This window comes from Somniosus microcephalus, unplaced genomic scaffold, assembly GCF_052327205.1.
Source record: "Somniosus microcephalus isolate GS21.2 unplaced genomic scaffold, FLI_Smic_1.0 unresolved_chr9, whole genome shotgun sequence".
NCBI lineage: Eukaryota > Metazoa > Chordata > Chondrichthyes > Squaliformes > Somniosidae > Somniosus > Somniosus microcephalus.
In genome coordinates this window covers 42,619,707-42,633,413 of record NW_028225187.1, presented here as the reverse complement: position 1 = coordinate 42,633,413, position 13,707 = coordinate 42,619,707, and the positions used below count along the sequence as shown (strand labels likewise).

The window sequence follows — 13,707 nt, the reverse complement described above, 5'->3', positions numbered from 1 at the left end:
CCAGAGACCCGGACCCCGCAGCACCCGTGTTTGCAGGCTGACATGGCTGCACGATGTCACAAGGACACTCTGTATTACCACACCGACAATGGGACACACACAAAATGACACACAGGAATCCGGAAAGGGTGTTTCTGGCCACACAAATGGAGGGACAGAGAAAGACACTGGTGAAACAAAAGAGAGAGAGAGAGACAGACAGAGCGATTAACACGAGGCAGAGACAGAGACTGAGGGAAAACCGAGGCTGCGAGAGAAACAGAGAGGGAGGTAGACAGCCAGGGAAACGGAGACTGAGATGAAGAGAGAGACTTGCATGAAGGTGCGTTCTGCTGTGCAAAGAAATTCCCTGTAGTTCCCTGTTTCTAAAATTGTTCCCTCCTGTGTAAAGATGATCGCTGCTGATTATAGATTTTCCCTGTTGTTTAGAGATTTTGTCTGCTTTGTAAAGATGTCCGCTATTGAGTAATGTGTTTCCTGTTGTGTAAAGGTTCTCCGTGTTGTGTAACGGGCTTCCGTTTTGTGTGAAGGTATTGCCTGTTGTGTAAAGGCCAAGAGCACCATCTGGTGCTGGCGACCCGGCGCTGCAGGAATGCGTTGAGAGAAAGGGTAAGGCCAAGGCTGCTCCAAGTTTGCAGCATTTGCAGCTTATGTTGGTGCGAATAAAGTGTTTTGAAAGTTGTGTTGCAGGTTCTTGTGTTTTTTGCAAGAAGGAAGTTGCTGTAAGTAAAGCATAAATTGTGATAACAAAACCTGACGCACTGAGCCTGAAATTTATCATAATTTAAGAGAAGAGAACAATAGGAAAAATTTGCCCTCCTAATCACAACTTCCCCAGACTAATGGTATGAAAAACACATCTGACTCTCATCCTGAAGTCAGAGTCCAGATCCCCTCCTCACCCTTTTCGTTTGCAGAATGGATCTTCTCTTAACCATGTCTTAATGTAACTTTCGCTGTCTGGATAGGTTCGATTGACAAAAAGATACTGGTGTTAAATTAATTGGATTGCAGCACAGGAACAAATGGGCAACGGGCAAGATTGGAAGGGCGAACGGGGAAAGGACGGAGAGATGGTGGGTGCGAGAGTGACAGCAACGGGGGGCGCGGTCGATAGATTGCAAGAAATGGAAGAAAGAGTAAACGTGGTGCACATCTGAATAAGTGAGAGGCAGCAGGTGTGGGGACGAGTGAGTGAACGGTCTGAATCCAGTTGGTTGGGTGACGGTGTTTGCAGTGTTCGGTGCGGGGTTCGGGCCAATTATGGAGCAGAGGAAATTCTGCGATTCGGATCAGCCTGTCAATAGCAACTGAAGGAAAAGGTGACCCAAAACCGGCATGCCTGCCTGGTTTACTGCTGGTGGTGAAGCGACGAAATTTATAAATGTCGCAATATCTGGCAGCGGTGGGATTCGAACCCACGCCCCCGAAGAGACTGGAGCCTTAGTCCAGCGCCTTAGACCGCTCGGCCACGCTACCACGTCAGTGCGCTAAGGAATCTGAAACTAGTGACTGGTGATTGAAATGTGGCCTGGTCTTGTAAATAGCAGGGGAAACAAACGGAAATTAAATTCGTGGACGGCAAACTCACTTCTGATGCAACCCACTATATCAGAAGCAGCTACGTGTTCACAAGGCAACGCTAATAAATAAAAGTTTGCTGCAACACACCCATTGTAAATTTCATTCAAAATTTATCCCTGTTGTGTGTTGGAAGCAGGAAGTTGGTGTAAGTAAAGTGTGATAAAATTAAGTGCGTTTGATTGGGGTAGCAATAGAGCATTTTATTGTTGGTGTATATAAGAATGCAACTAGCAGAAGAAGGCTTACGATCAATCGACCTCTGGGTTATGGGACCAGCACGCTTCCGCTGCTACACTCTGCTGTCGGTTAACAAACAATCCCGGCTGGTGCTTAGGTTCCGATGCCCCACAGTGCTGTGTGTTAGCGAGACAAATTTCAGCATCCAGCCTGTGTTGAAAACTATAGCATGGCCCTGAAACCGCCCAGAGACCCGGACCCCGCAGCACCCGTGTTTGCAGGCTGACATGGCTGCACGATGTCACAAGGACACTCTGTATTACGACACCGACAATGGGACACACACAAAATGACACACAGGAATCCGGAAAGGGTGTTTCTGGCCACACAAATGGAGGGACAGAGAAAGACACTGGTGAAACAAAAGAGAGAGAGAGAGACAGACAGAGCGATTAACACGAGGCAGAGACAGAGACTGAGGGAAAACCGAGGCTGCGAGAGAAACAGAGAGGGAGGTAGACAGCCAGGGAAACGGAGACTGAGATGAAGAGAGAGACTTGCATGAAGGTGCGTTCTGCTGTGCAAAGAAATTCCCTGTAGTTCCCTGTTTCTAAAATTGTTCCCTCCTGTGTAAAGATGATCGCTGCTGATTATAGATTTTCCCTGTTGTTTAGAGATTTTGTCTGCTTTGTAAAGATGTCCGCTATTGAGTAATGTGTTTCCTGTTGTGTAAAGGTTCTCCGTGTTGTGTAACGGGCTTCCGTTTTGTGTGAAGGTATTGCCTGTTGTGTAAAGGCCAAGAGCACCATCTGGTGCTGGCGACCCGGCGCTGCAGGAATGCGTTGAGAGAAAGGGTAAGGCCAAGGCTGCTCCAAGTTTGCAGCATTTGCAGCTTATGTTGGTGCGAATAAAGTGTTTTGAAAGTTGTGTTGCAGGTTCTTGTGTTTTTTGCAAGAAGGAAGTTGCTGTAAGTAAAGCATAAATTGTGATAACAAAACCTGACGCACTGAGCCTGAAATTTATCATAATTTAAGAGAAGAGAACAATAGGAAAAATTTGCCCTCCTAATCACAACTTCCCCAGACTAATGGTATGAAAAACACATCTGACTCTCATCCTGAAGTCAGAGTCCAGATCCCCTCCTCACCCTTTTCGTTTGCAGAATGGATCTTCTCTTAACCATGTCTTAATGTAACTTTCGCTGTCTGGATAGGTTCGATTGACAAAAAGATACTGGTGTTAAATTAATTGGATTGCAGCACAGGAACAAATGGGAGGTGCTGTTCAACGGGCAAGATTGGAAGGGCGAACGGGGAAAGGACGGAGAGATGGTGGGTGCGAGAGTGACAGCAACGGGGGGCGCGGTCGATAGATTGCAAGAAATGGAAGAAAGAGTAAACGTGGTGCACATCTGAATAAGTGAGAGGCAGCAGGTGTGGGGACGAGTGAGTGAACGGTCTGAACTCAGTTGGTTGGGTGACGGTGTTTGTAGTGTTCGGTGCGGGGTTCGGGCCAATTATGGAGCAGAGGAAATTCTGCGATTCGGATCAGCCTGTCAATAGCAACTGAAGGAAAAGGTGACCCAAAACCGGCATGCCTGCCTGGTTTACTGCTGGTGGTGAAGCGACGAAATTTATAAATGTCGCAATATCTGGCAGCGGTGGGATTCGAACCCACGCCCCCGAAGAGACTGGAGCCTTAATCCAGCGCCTTAGACCGCTCGGCCACGCTACCACGTCAGTGCGCTAAGGAATCTGAAACTAGTGACTGGTGATTGAAATGTGGCCTGGTCTTGTAAATAGCAGGGGAAACAAACGGAAATTAAATTCGTGGACGGCAAACTCACTTCTGATGCAACCCACTATATCAGAAGCAGCTACGTGTTCACAAGGCAACGCTAATAAATAAAAGTTTGCTGCAACACACCCATTGTAAATTTCATTCAAAATTTATCCCTGTTGTGTGTTGGAAGCAGGAAGTTGGTGTAAGTAAAGTGTGATAAAATTAAGTGCGTTGGATTGGGGTAGCAATAGAGCATTTTATTGTTGGTGTATATAAGAATGCAACTAGCAGAAGAAGGCTTACGATCAATCGACCTCTGGGTTATGGGACCAGCACGCTTCCGCTGCTACACTCTGCTGTCGGTTAGCAAACAATCCCGGCTGGTGCTTAGGTTCCGATGCCCCACAGTGCTGTGTGTTAGCGAGACAAATTTCAGCATCCAGCCTGTGTTGAAAACTATAGCATGGCCCTGAAACCGCCCAGAGACCCGGACCCCGCAGCACCCGTGTTTGCAGGCTGACATGGCTGCACGATGTCACAAGGACACTCTGTATTACGACACCGACAATGGGACACACACAAAATGACACACAGGAATCCGGAAAGGGTGTTTCTGGCCACACAAACGGAGGGACAGAGAAAGACACTGAAGAAACCAAAGAGAGAGAGAGACAGACAGAGCGATTAACACGAGGCAGAGACAGAGACTGAGGGAAAACCGAGACTGCGAGAGAAACAGAGAGGGAGGTAGACAGCCAGGGAAACGGAGACTGAGGTGAAGAGGGAGACTTGCATGAAGGTGCGTTCTGCTGTGCAAAGAAATTCCCTGTAGTGTAAAGATGTTCCCGGTTATATAAAATTGTTCCCTCCTGTGTAAAGATGATCGCTGCTGATTATAGATTTTCCCTGTTGTTTAGAGATTTTGTCTGCTTTGTAAAGATGTCCGCTATTGAGTAATGTGTTTGCTGTTGTCTAAAGGTTCTCCGTGTTGTGTAACGGGGTTCCGTTTTGTGTGAAGGTATTGCCTGTTGTGTAAAGGCCAAGAGCACCATCTGTTGCTGACGACACGGCGCTGCAGGAATGCGTTGAGAGAAAGGGTAAGGCCAAGGCTGCTCCAAGTTTGCAGCATTTGCAGCTTATGTTGGTGCGAATAAAGTGTTTTGAAAGTTGTGTTGCAGGTTCTTGTGTTTTTTGCAAGAAGGAAGTTGCTGTAAGTAAAGCATAAATTGTGATAACAAAACCTGACGCACTGAGCCTGAAATTTATCATAATTTAAGAGAAGAGAACAATAGGAAAAATTTGCCCTCCTAATCACAACTTCCCCAGACTAATGGTATGAAAAACACATCTGACTCTCATCCTGAAGTCAGAGTCCAGATCCCCTCCCCACCCTTTTCGTTTGCAGAATGGATCTTCTCTTAACCATGTCTTAATGTAACTTTCGCTGTCTGGATAGGTTCGATTGACAAAAAGATACTGGTGTTAAATTAATTGGATTGCAGCACAGGAACAAATGGGAGGTGCTGTTCAACCGGCAAGATTGGAAGGGCGAACGGGGAAACGACGGAGAGATGGTGGGTGCGAGAGTGTCAGCAATGGGGGGCGCGGTCGATAGATTGCAAGAAATGGAAGAAAGAGTAAACGTGGTGTGCATCTGAATAAGTGAGAGGCAGCAGGTGTGGGGACGAGTGAGTGAACGGTCTGAATTCAGTTGGTTGGGTGATGGTGTTTGGTGCGGGGTTCGGGCCAATTATGGAGCAGAGGAAATTCTGCGATTCGGATCAGCCTGTCAATAGCAACTGAAGGAAAAGGTGACCCAAAACCGGCATGCCTGCCTGGTTTACTGCTGGTGGTGAAGCGACGAAATTTATAAATGTCGCAATATCTGGCAGCGGTGGGATTCGAACCCACGCCCCCGAAGAGATTGGAGCCTTAATCCAGCGCCTTAGACCGCTCGGCCACGCTACCACGTCAGTGCGCTAAGGAATCTGAAACTAGTGACTGGTGATTGAAATGTGGCCTGGTCTTGTAAATAGCAGGGGAAACAAACGGAAATTAAATTCGTGGACGGCAAACTCACTTCTGATGCAACCCACTATATCAGAAGCAGCTACGTGTTCACAAGGCAACGCTAATAAATAAAAGTTTGCTGCAACACACCCATTGTAAATTTCATTCAAAATTTATCCCTGTTGTGTGTTGGAAGCAGGAAGTTGGTGTAAGTAAAGTGTGATAAAATTAAGTGCGTTTGATTGGGGTAGCAATAGAGCATTTTATTGTTGGTGTATATAAGAATGCAACTAGCAGAAGAAGGCTTACGATCAATCGACCTCTGGGTTATGGGACCAGCACGCTTCCGCTGCTACACTCTGCTGTCGGTTAACAAACAATCCCGGCTGGTGCTTAGGTTCCGATGCCCCACAGTGCTGTGTGTTAGCGAGACAAATTTCAGCATCCAGCCTGTGTTGAAAACTATAGCATGGCCCTGAAACCGCCCAGAGACCCGGACCCCGCAGCACCCGTGTTTGCAGGCTGACATGGCTGCACGATGTCACAAGGACACTCTGTATTACGACACCGACAATGGGACACACACAAAATGACACACAGGAATCCGGAAAGGGTGTTTCTGGCCACACAAATGGAGGGACAGAGAAAGACACTGGTGAAACAAAAGAGAGAGAGAGAGACAGACAGAGCGATTAACACGAGGCAGAGACAGAGACTGAGGGAAAACCGAGGCTGCGAGAGAAACAGAGAGGGAGGTAGACAGCCAGGGAAACGGAGACTGAGATGAAGAGAGAGACTTGCATGAAGGTGCGTTCTGCTGTGCAAAGAAATTCCCTGTAGTTCCCTGTTTCTAAAATTGTTCCCTCCTGTGTAAAGATGATCGCTGCTGATTATAGATTTTCCCTGTTGTTTAGAGATTTTGTCTGCTTTGTAAAGATGTCCGCTATTGAGTAATGTGTTTCCTGTTGTGTAAAGGTTCTCCGTGTTGTGTAACGGGCTTCCGTTTTGTGTGAAGGTATTGCCTGTTGTGTAAAGGCCAAGAGCACCATCTGGTGCTGGCGACCCGGCGCTGCAGGAATGCGTTGAGAGAAAGGGTAAGGCCAAGGCTGCTCCAAGTTTGCAGCATTTGCAGCTTATGTTGGTGCGAATAAAGTGTTTTGAAAGTTGTGTTGCAGGTTCTTGTGTTTTTTGCAAGAAGGAAGTTGCTGTAAGTAAAGCATAAATTGTGATCACAAAACCTGACGCACTGAGCCTGAAATTTATCATAATTTAAGAGAAGAGAACAATAGGAAAAATTTGCCCTCCTAATCACAACTTCCCCAGACTAATGGTATGAAAAACACATCTGACTCTCATCCTGAAGTCAGAGTCCAGATCCCCTCCTCACCCTTTTCGTTTGCAGAATGGATCTTCTCTTAACCATGTCTTAATGTAACTTTCGCTGTCTGGATAGGTTCGATTGACAAAAAGATACTGGTGTTAAATTAATTGGATTGCAGCACAGGAACAAATGGGAGGTGCTGTTCAACGGGCAAGATTGGAAGGGCGAACGGGGAAAGGACGGAGAGATGGTGGGTGCGAGAGTGACAGCAATGGGGGGGCGCGGTCGATAGATTGCAAGAAATGGAAGAAAGAGTAAACGTGGTGTGCATCTGAATAAGTGAGAGGCAGCAGGTGTGGGGACGAGTGAGTGAACGGTCTGAATTCAGTTGGTTGGGTGTTCGGTGCGGGGTTCAGGCCAATTATGGAGCAGAGGAAATTCTGCGATTCGGATCAGCCTGTCAATAGCAACTGAAGGAAAAGGTGACCCAAAACCGGCATGGTTTACTGCTGGTGGTGAAGCGACGAAATTTATAAATGTCGCAATATCTGGCAGCGGTGGGATTCGAACCCACGCCCCCGAAGAGACTGGAGCCTTAATCCAGCGCCTTAGACCGCTCGGCCACGCTACCACGTCAGTGCGCTAAGGAATCTGAAACTAGTGACTGGTGATTGAAATGTGGCCTGGTCTTGTAAATAGCAGGGGAAACAAAAGGAAATTAAATTCGTGGACGGCAAACTCACTTCTGATGCAACCCACTATATCAGAAGCAGCTACGTGTTCACAAGGCAACACTAATAAATAAAAGTTTGCTGCAACACACCCATTGTAAATTTCATTCAAAATTTATCCCTGTTGTGTGTTGCAAGCAGGAAGTTGGTGTAAGTAAAGTGTGATAAAATTAAGTGCGTTTGATTGGGGTAGCAATAGAGCATTTTATTGTTGGTGTATATAAGAATGCAACTAGCAGAAGAAGGCTTACGATCAATCGACCTCTGGGTTATGGGACCAGCACGCTTCCGCTGCTACACTCTGCTGTCGGTTAACAAACAATCCCGGCTGGTGCTTAGGTTCCGATGCCCCACAGTGCTGTGTGTTAGCGAGACAAATTTCAGCATCCAGCCTGTGTTGAAAACTGTAGCACGGCCCTGAAACCGCCCAGAGACCCGGACCCCGCAGCACCCGTGTTTGCAGGCTGACATGGCTGCACGATGTCACAAGGACACTCTGTATTACGACACCGACAATGGGACACACACAAAATGACACACAGGAATCCGGAAAGGGTGTTTCTGGCCACACAAATGGAGGGACAGAGAAAGACACTGAAGAAACCAAAGAGAGAGAGAGACAGACAGAGCGATTAACACGAGGCAGAGACAGAGACTGAGGGAAAACCGAGACTGCGAGAGAAACAGAGAGGGAGGTAGACAGCCAGGGAAACGGAGACTGAGATGAAGAGAGAGACTTGCATGAAGGTGCGTTCTGCTGTGCAAAGAAATTCCCTGTAGTGTAAAGATGTTCCCTGTTATATAAAATTGTTCCCTCCTGTGTAAAGATGATCGCTGCTGATTCTAGATTTTCCCTTTTGTTTAGAGATTTTGTCTGCTTTGTAAAGATGTCCGCTATTGAGTAATGTGTTTCCTGTTGTGTAAAGGTTCTCCGTGTTGTGTAACGGGCTTCCGTTTTGTGTGAAGGTATTGCCTGTTGTGTAAAGGCCAAGAGCACCATCTGGTGCTGGCGACCCGGCGCTGCAGGAATGCGTTGAGAGAAAGGGTAAGGCCAAGGCTGCTCCAAGTTTGCAGCATTTGCAGCTTATGTTGGTGCGAATAAAGTGTTTTGAAAGTTGTGTTGCAGGTTCTTGTGTTTTTTGCAAGAAGGAAGTTGCTGTAAGTAAAGCATAAATTGCGATAACAAAACCTGACGCACTGAGCCTGAAATTTATCATAATTTAAGAGAAGAGAACAATAGGAAAAATTTGCCCTCCTAATCACAACTTCCCCAGACTAATGGTATGAAAAACACATCTGACTCTCATCGTGAAGTCAGAGTCCAGATCCCCTCCTCACCCTTTTCGTTTGCAGAATGGATCTTCTCTTAACCATGTCTTAATGTAACTTTCGCTGTCTGGATAGGTTCGATTGACAAAAAGATACTGGTGTTAAATTAATTGGATTGCAGCACAGGAACAAATGGGAGGTGCTGTTCAACCGGCAAGATTGGAAGGGCGAACGGGGAAACGACGGAGAGATGGTGGGTGCGAGAGTGTCAGCAATGGGGGGCGCGGTCGATAGATTGCAAGAAATGGAAGAAAGAGTAAACGTGGTGTGCATCTGAATAAGTGAGAGGCAGCAGGTGTGGGGACGAGTGAGTGAACGGTCTGAATTCAGTTGGTTGGGTGATGGTGTTTGGTGCGGGGTTCGGGCCAATTATGGAGCAGAGGAAATTCTGCGATTCGGATCAGCCTGTCAATAGCAACTGAAGGAAAAGGTGACCCAAAACCGGCATGCCTGCCTGGTTTACTGCTGGTGGTGAAGCGACGAAATTTATAAATGTCGCAATATCTGGCAGCGGTGGGATTCGAACCCACGCCCCCGAAGAGACTGGAGCCTTAATCCAGCGCCTTAGACCGCTCGGCCACGCTACCACGTCAGTGCGCTAAGGAATCTGAAACTAGTGACTGGTGATTGAAATGTGGCCTGGCCTTGTAAATAGCAGGGGAAACAAAAGGAAATTAAATTCGTGGACGGCAAACTCACTTCTGATGCAACCCACTATATCAGAAGCAGCTACGTGTTCACAAGGCAACACTAATAAATAAAAGTTTGCTGCAACACACCCATTGTAAATTTCATTCAAAATGTATCCCTGTTGTGTGTTGCAAGCAGGAAGTTGGTGTAAGTAAAGTGTGATAAAATTAAGTGCGTTTGATTGGGGTAGCAATAGAGCATTTTATTGTTGGTGTATATAAGAATGCAACTAGCAGAAGAAGGCTTACGATCAATCGACCTCTGGGTTATGGGACCAGCACGCTTCCGCTGCTACACTCTGCTGTCGGTTAACAAACAATCCCGGCTGGTGCTTAGGTTCCGATGCCCCACAGTGCTGTGTGTTAGCGAGACAAATTTCAGCATCCAGCCTGTGTTGAAAACTATAGCATGGCCCTGAAACCGCCCAGAGACCCGGACCCCGCAGCACCCGTGTTTGCAGGCTGACATGGCTGCACGATGTCACAAGGACACTCTGTATTACGACACCGACAATGGGACACACACAAAATGACACACAGGAATCCGGAAAGGGTGTTTCTGGCCACACAAATGGAGGGACAGAGAAAGACAGTGAAGAAACCAAAGAGAGAGAGAGACAGACAGAGCGATTAACACGAGGCAGAGACAGAGACTGAGGGAAAACCGAGACTGCGAGAGAAACAGAGAGGGAGGTAGACAGCCAGGGAAACGGAGACTGAGATGAAGAGAGAGACTTGCATGAAGGTGCGTTCTGCTGTGCAAAGAAATTCCCTGTAGTGCAAAGATGTTCCCTGTTATATAAAATTGCTCCCTCCTGTGTAAAGATGATCGCTGCTGATTATAGATTTTCCCTGTTGTTTAGAGATTTTGTCTGCTTTGTAAAGATGTCCGCTATTGAGTAATTTGTTTGCTGTTGTGTAAAGGTTCTCCGTGTTGTGTAACGGGCTTCCGTTTTGTGTGAAAGTATTGCATGTTGTGTAAAGGCCAAGAGCACCATCTGGTGCTGGCGACACGGCGCTGCAGGAATGCGTTGAGAGAAAGGGTAAGGCCAAGGCTGCTCCAAGTTTGCAGCATTTGCAGCTTATGTTGGTGCGAGTAAAGTGTTTTGAAAGTTGTGTTGCAGGTTCTTGTGTTTTTTGCAAGAAGGAAGTTGCTGTAAGTAAAGCATAAATTGTGATAACAAAACCTGACGCACTGAGCCTGAAATTTATCATAATTTAAGAGAAGAGAACAATAGGAAAAATTTGCCCTCCTAATCACAACTTCCCCAGACTAATGGTATGAAAAACACATCTGACTCTCATCCTGAAGTCAGAGTCCAGATCCCCTCCCCACCCTTTTAGTTTGCAGAATGGATCTTCTCTTAACCATGTCTTAATGTAACTTTCGCTGTCTGGATAGGTTCGATTGACAAAAAGATACTGGTGTTAAATTAATTGGATTGCAGCACAGGAACAAATGGGAGGTGCTGTTGAACCGGCAAGATTGGAAGGGCGAACGGGGAAACGACGGAGAGATGACAGCAATGGGGGGCGCGGTCGATAGATTGCAAGAAATGGAAGAAAGAGTAAACGTGGTGCACATCTGAATAAGTGAGAGGCAGCAGGTGTGGGGACGAGTGAGTGAACGGTCTGAATCCAGTTGGCTGGGTGACGGTGTTTGAAGTGTTCGGCCAATTATGTAGCAGAGGAAATTCTGCGATTCGGATCAGCCTGTCAATAGCAACTGAAGGAAAAGGTGACCCAAAACCGGCATGCCTGCCTGGTTTACTGCTGGTGGTGAAGCGACGAAATTTATAAATGTCGCAATATCTGGCAGCGGTGGGATTCGAACCCACGCCCCCGAAGAGACTGGAGCCTTAATCCAGCGCCTTAGACCGCTCGGCCACGCTACCACGTCAGTGCGCTAAGGAATCTGAAACTAGTGACTGGTGATTGAAATGTGGCCTGGTCTTGTAAATAGCAGGGGAAACAAAAGGAAATTAAATTCGTGGACGGCAAACTCACTTCTGATGCAACCCACTATATCAGAAGCAGCTACGTGTTCACAAGGCAACACTAATAAATAAAAGTTTGCTGCAACACACCCATTGTAAATTTCATTCAAAATTTATCCCTGTTGTGTGTTGCAAGCAGGAAGTTGGTGTAAGTAAAGTGTGATAAAATTAAGTGCGTTTGATTGGGGTAGCAATAGAGCATTTTATTGTTGGTGTATATAAGAATGCAACTAGCAGAAGAAGGCTTACGATCAATCGACCTCTGGGTTATGGGACCAGCACGCTTCCGCTGCTACACTCTGCTGTCGGTTAACAAACAATCCCGGCTGGTGCTTAGGTTCCGATGCCCCACAGTGCTGTGTGTTAGCGAGACAAATTTCAGCATCCAGCCTGTGTTGAAAACTGTAGCACGGCCCTGAAACCGCCCAGAGACCCGGACCCCGCAGCACCCGTGTTTGCAGGCTGACATGGCTGCACGATGTCACAAGGACACTCTGTATTACGACACCGACAATGGGACACACACAAAATGACACACAGGAATCCGGAAAGGGTGTTTCTGGCCACACAAATGGAGGGACAGAGAAAGACACTGAAGAAACCAAAGAGAGAGAGAGACAGACAGAGCGATTAACACGAGGCAGAGACAGAGACTGAGGGAAAACCGAGACTGCGAGAGAAACAGAGAGGGAGGTAGACAGCCAGGGAAACGGAGACTGAGATGAAGAGAGAGACTTGCATGAAGGTGCGTTCTGCTGTGCAAAGAAATTCCCTGTAGTGTAAAGATGTTCCCTGTTATATAAAATTGTTCCCTCCTGTGTAAAGATGATCGCTGCTGATTCTAGATTTTCCCTTTTGTTTAGAGATTTTGTCTGCTTTGTAAAGATGTCCGCTATTGAGTAATGTGTTTCCTGTTGTGTAAAGGTTCTCCGTGTTGTGTAACGGGCTTCCGTTTTGTGTGAAGGTATTGCCTGTTGTGTAAAGGCCAAGAGCACCATCTGGTGCTGGCGACCCGGCGCTGCAGGAATGCGTTGAGAGAAAGGGTAAGGCCAAGGCTGCTCCAAGTTTGCAGCATTTGCAGCTTATGTTGGTGCGAATAAAGTGTTTTGAAAGTTGTGTTGCAGGTTCTTGTGTTTTTTGCAAGAAGGAAGTTGCTGTAAGTAAAGCATAAATTGCGATAACAAAACCTGACGCACTGAGCCTGAAATTTATCATAATTTAAGAGAAGAGAACAATAGGAAAAATTTGCCCTCCTAATCACAACTTCCCCAGACTAATGGTATGAAAAACACATCTGACTCTCATCGTGAAGTCAGAGTCCAGATCCCCTCCTCACCCTTTTCGTTTGCAGAATGGATCTTCTCTTAACCATGTCTTAATGTAACTTTCGCTGTCTGGATAGGTTCGATTGACAAAAAGATACTGGTGTTAAATTAATTGGATTGCAGCACAGGAACAAATGGGAGGTGCTGTTCAACCGGCAAGATTGGAAGGGCGAACGGGGAAACGACGGAGAGATGGTGGGTGCGAGAGTGTCAGCAATGGGGGGCGCGGTCGATAGATTGCAAGAAATGGAAGAAAGAGTAAACGTGGTGTGCATCTGAATAAGTGAGAGGCAGCAGGTGTGGGGACGAGTGAGTGAACGGTCTGAATTCAGTTGGTTGGGTGATGGTGTTTGGTGCGGGGTTCGGGCCAATTATGGAGCAGAGGAAATTCTGCGATTCGGATCAGCCTGTCAATAGCAACTGAAGGAAAAGGTGACCCAAAACCGGCATGCCTGCCTGGTTTACTGCTGGTGGTGAAGCGACGAAATTTATAAATGTCGCAATATCTGGCAGCGGTGGGATTCGAACCCACGCCCCCGAAGAGACTGGAGCCTTAATCCAGCGCCTTAGACCGCTCGGCCACGCTACCACGTCAGTGCGCTAAGGAATCTGAAACTAGTGACTGGTGATTGAAATGTGGCCTGGCCTTGTAAATAGCAGGGGAAACAAAAGGAAATTAAATTCGTGGACGGCAAACTCACTTCTGATGCAACCCACTATATCAGAAGCAGCTACGTGTTCACAAGGCAACACTAATAAATA

General features: G+C 46.9%; 6 non-coding genes across 6 annotated transcripts; all 6 read right to left on the bottom strand.

Annotated features, from left to right (window-relative positions):
* Positions 1-1,397: 1,397 nt before the first annotated feature.
* trnal-aag (transfer RNA leucine (anticodon AAG)) lies at positions 1,398-1,479 on the bottom strand. The gene has a single exon. It is a non-coding gene; the product is annotated as a tRNA-Leu (tRNA).
* A 1,934-nt stretch (positions 1,480-3,413) lies between these two features.
* trnal-aag (transfer RNA leucine (anticodon AAG)) lies at positions 3,414-3,495 on the bottom strand. The gene has a single exon. It is a non-coding gene; the product is annotated as a tRNA-Leu (tRNA).
* Positions 3,496-7,423: 3,928 nt separating this feature from the next.
* trnal-aag (transfer RNA leucine (anticodon AAG)) lies at positions 7,424-7,505 on the bottom strand. Its single transcript has one exon. It is a non-coding gene; the product is annotated as a tRNA-Leu (tRNA).
* Positions 7,506-9,439: 1,934 nt separating this feature from the next.
* Positions 9,440-9,521, bottom strand: trnal-aag (transfer RNA leucine (anticodon AAG)). The gene has a single exon. It is a non-coding gene; the product is annotated as a tRNA-Leu (tRNA).
* Positions 9,522-11,436: 1,915 nt separating this feature from the next.
* trnal-aag (transfer RNA leucine (anticodon AAG)) lies at positions 11,437-11,518 on the bottom strand. Its single transcript has one exon. It is a non-coding gene; the product is annotated as a tRNA-Leu (tRNA).
* Positions 11,519-13,452: 1,934 nt separating this feature from the next.
* trnal-aag (transfer RNA leucine (anticodon AAG)) lies at positions 13,453-13,534 on the bottom strand. Its single transcript has one exon. It is a non-coding gene; the product is annotated as a tRNA-Leu (tRNA).
* Between the last annotated feature and the right edge of the window lie 173 nt (positions 13,535-13,707).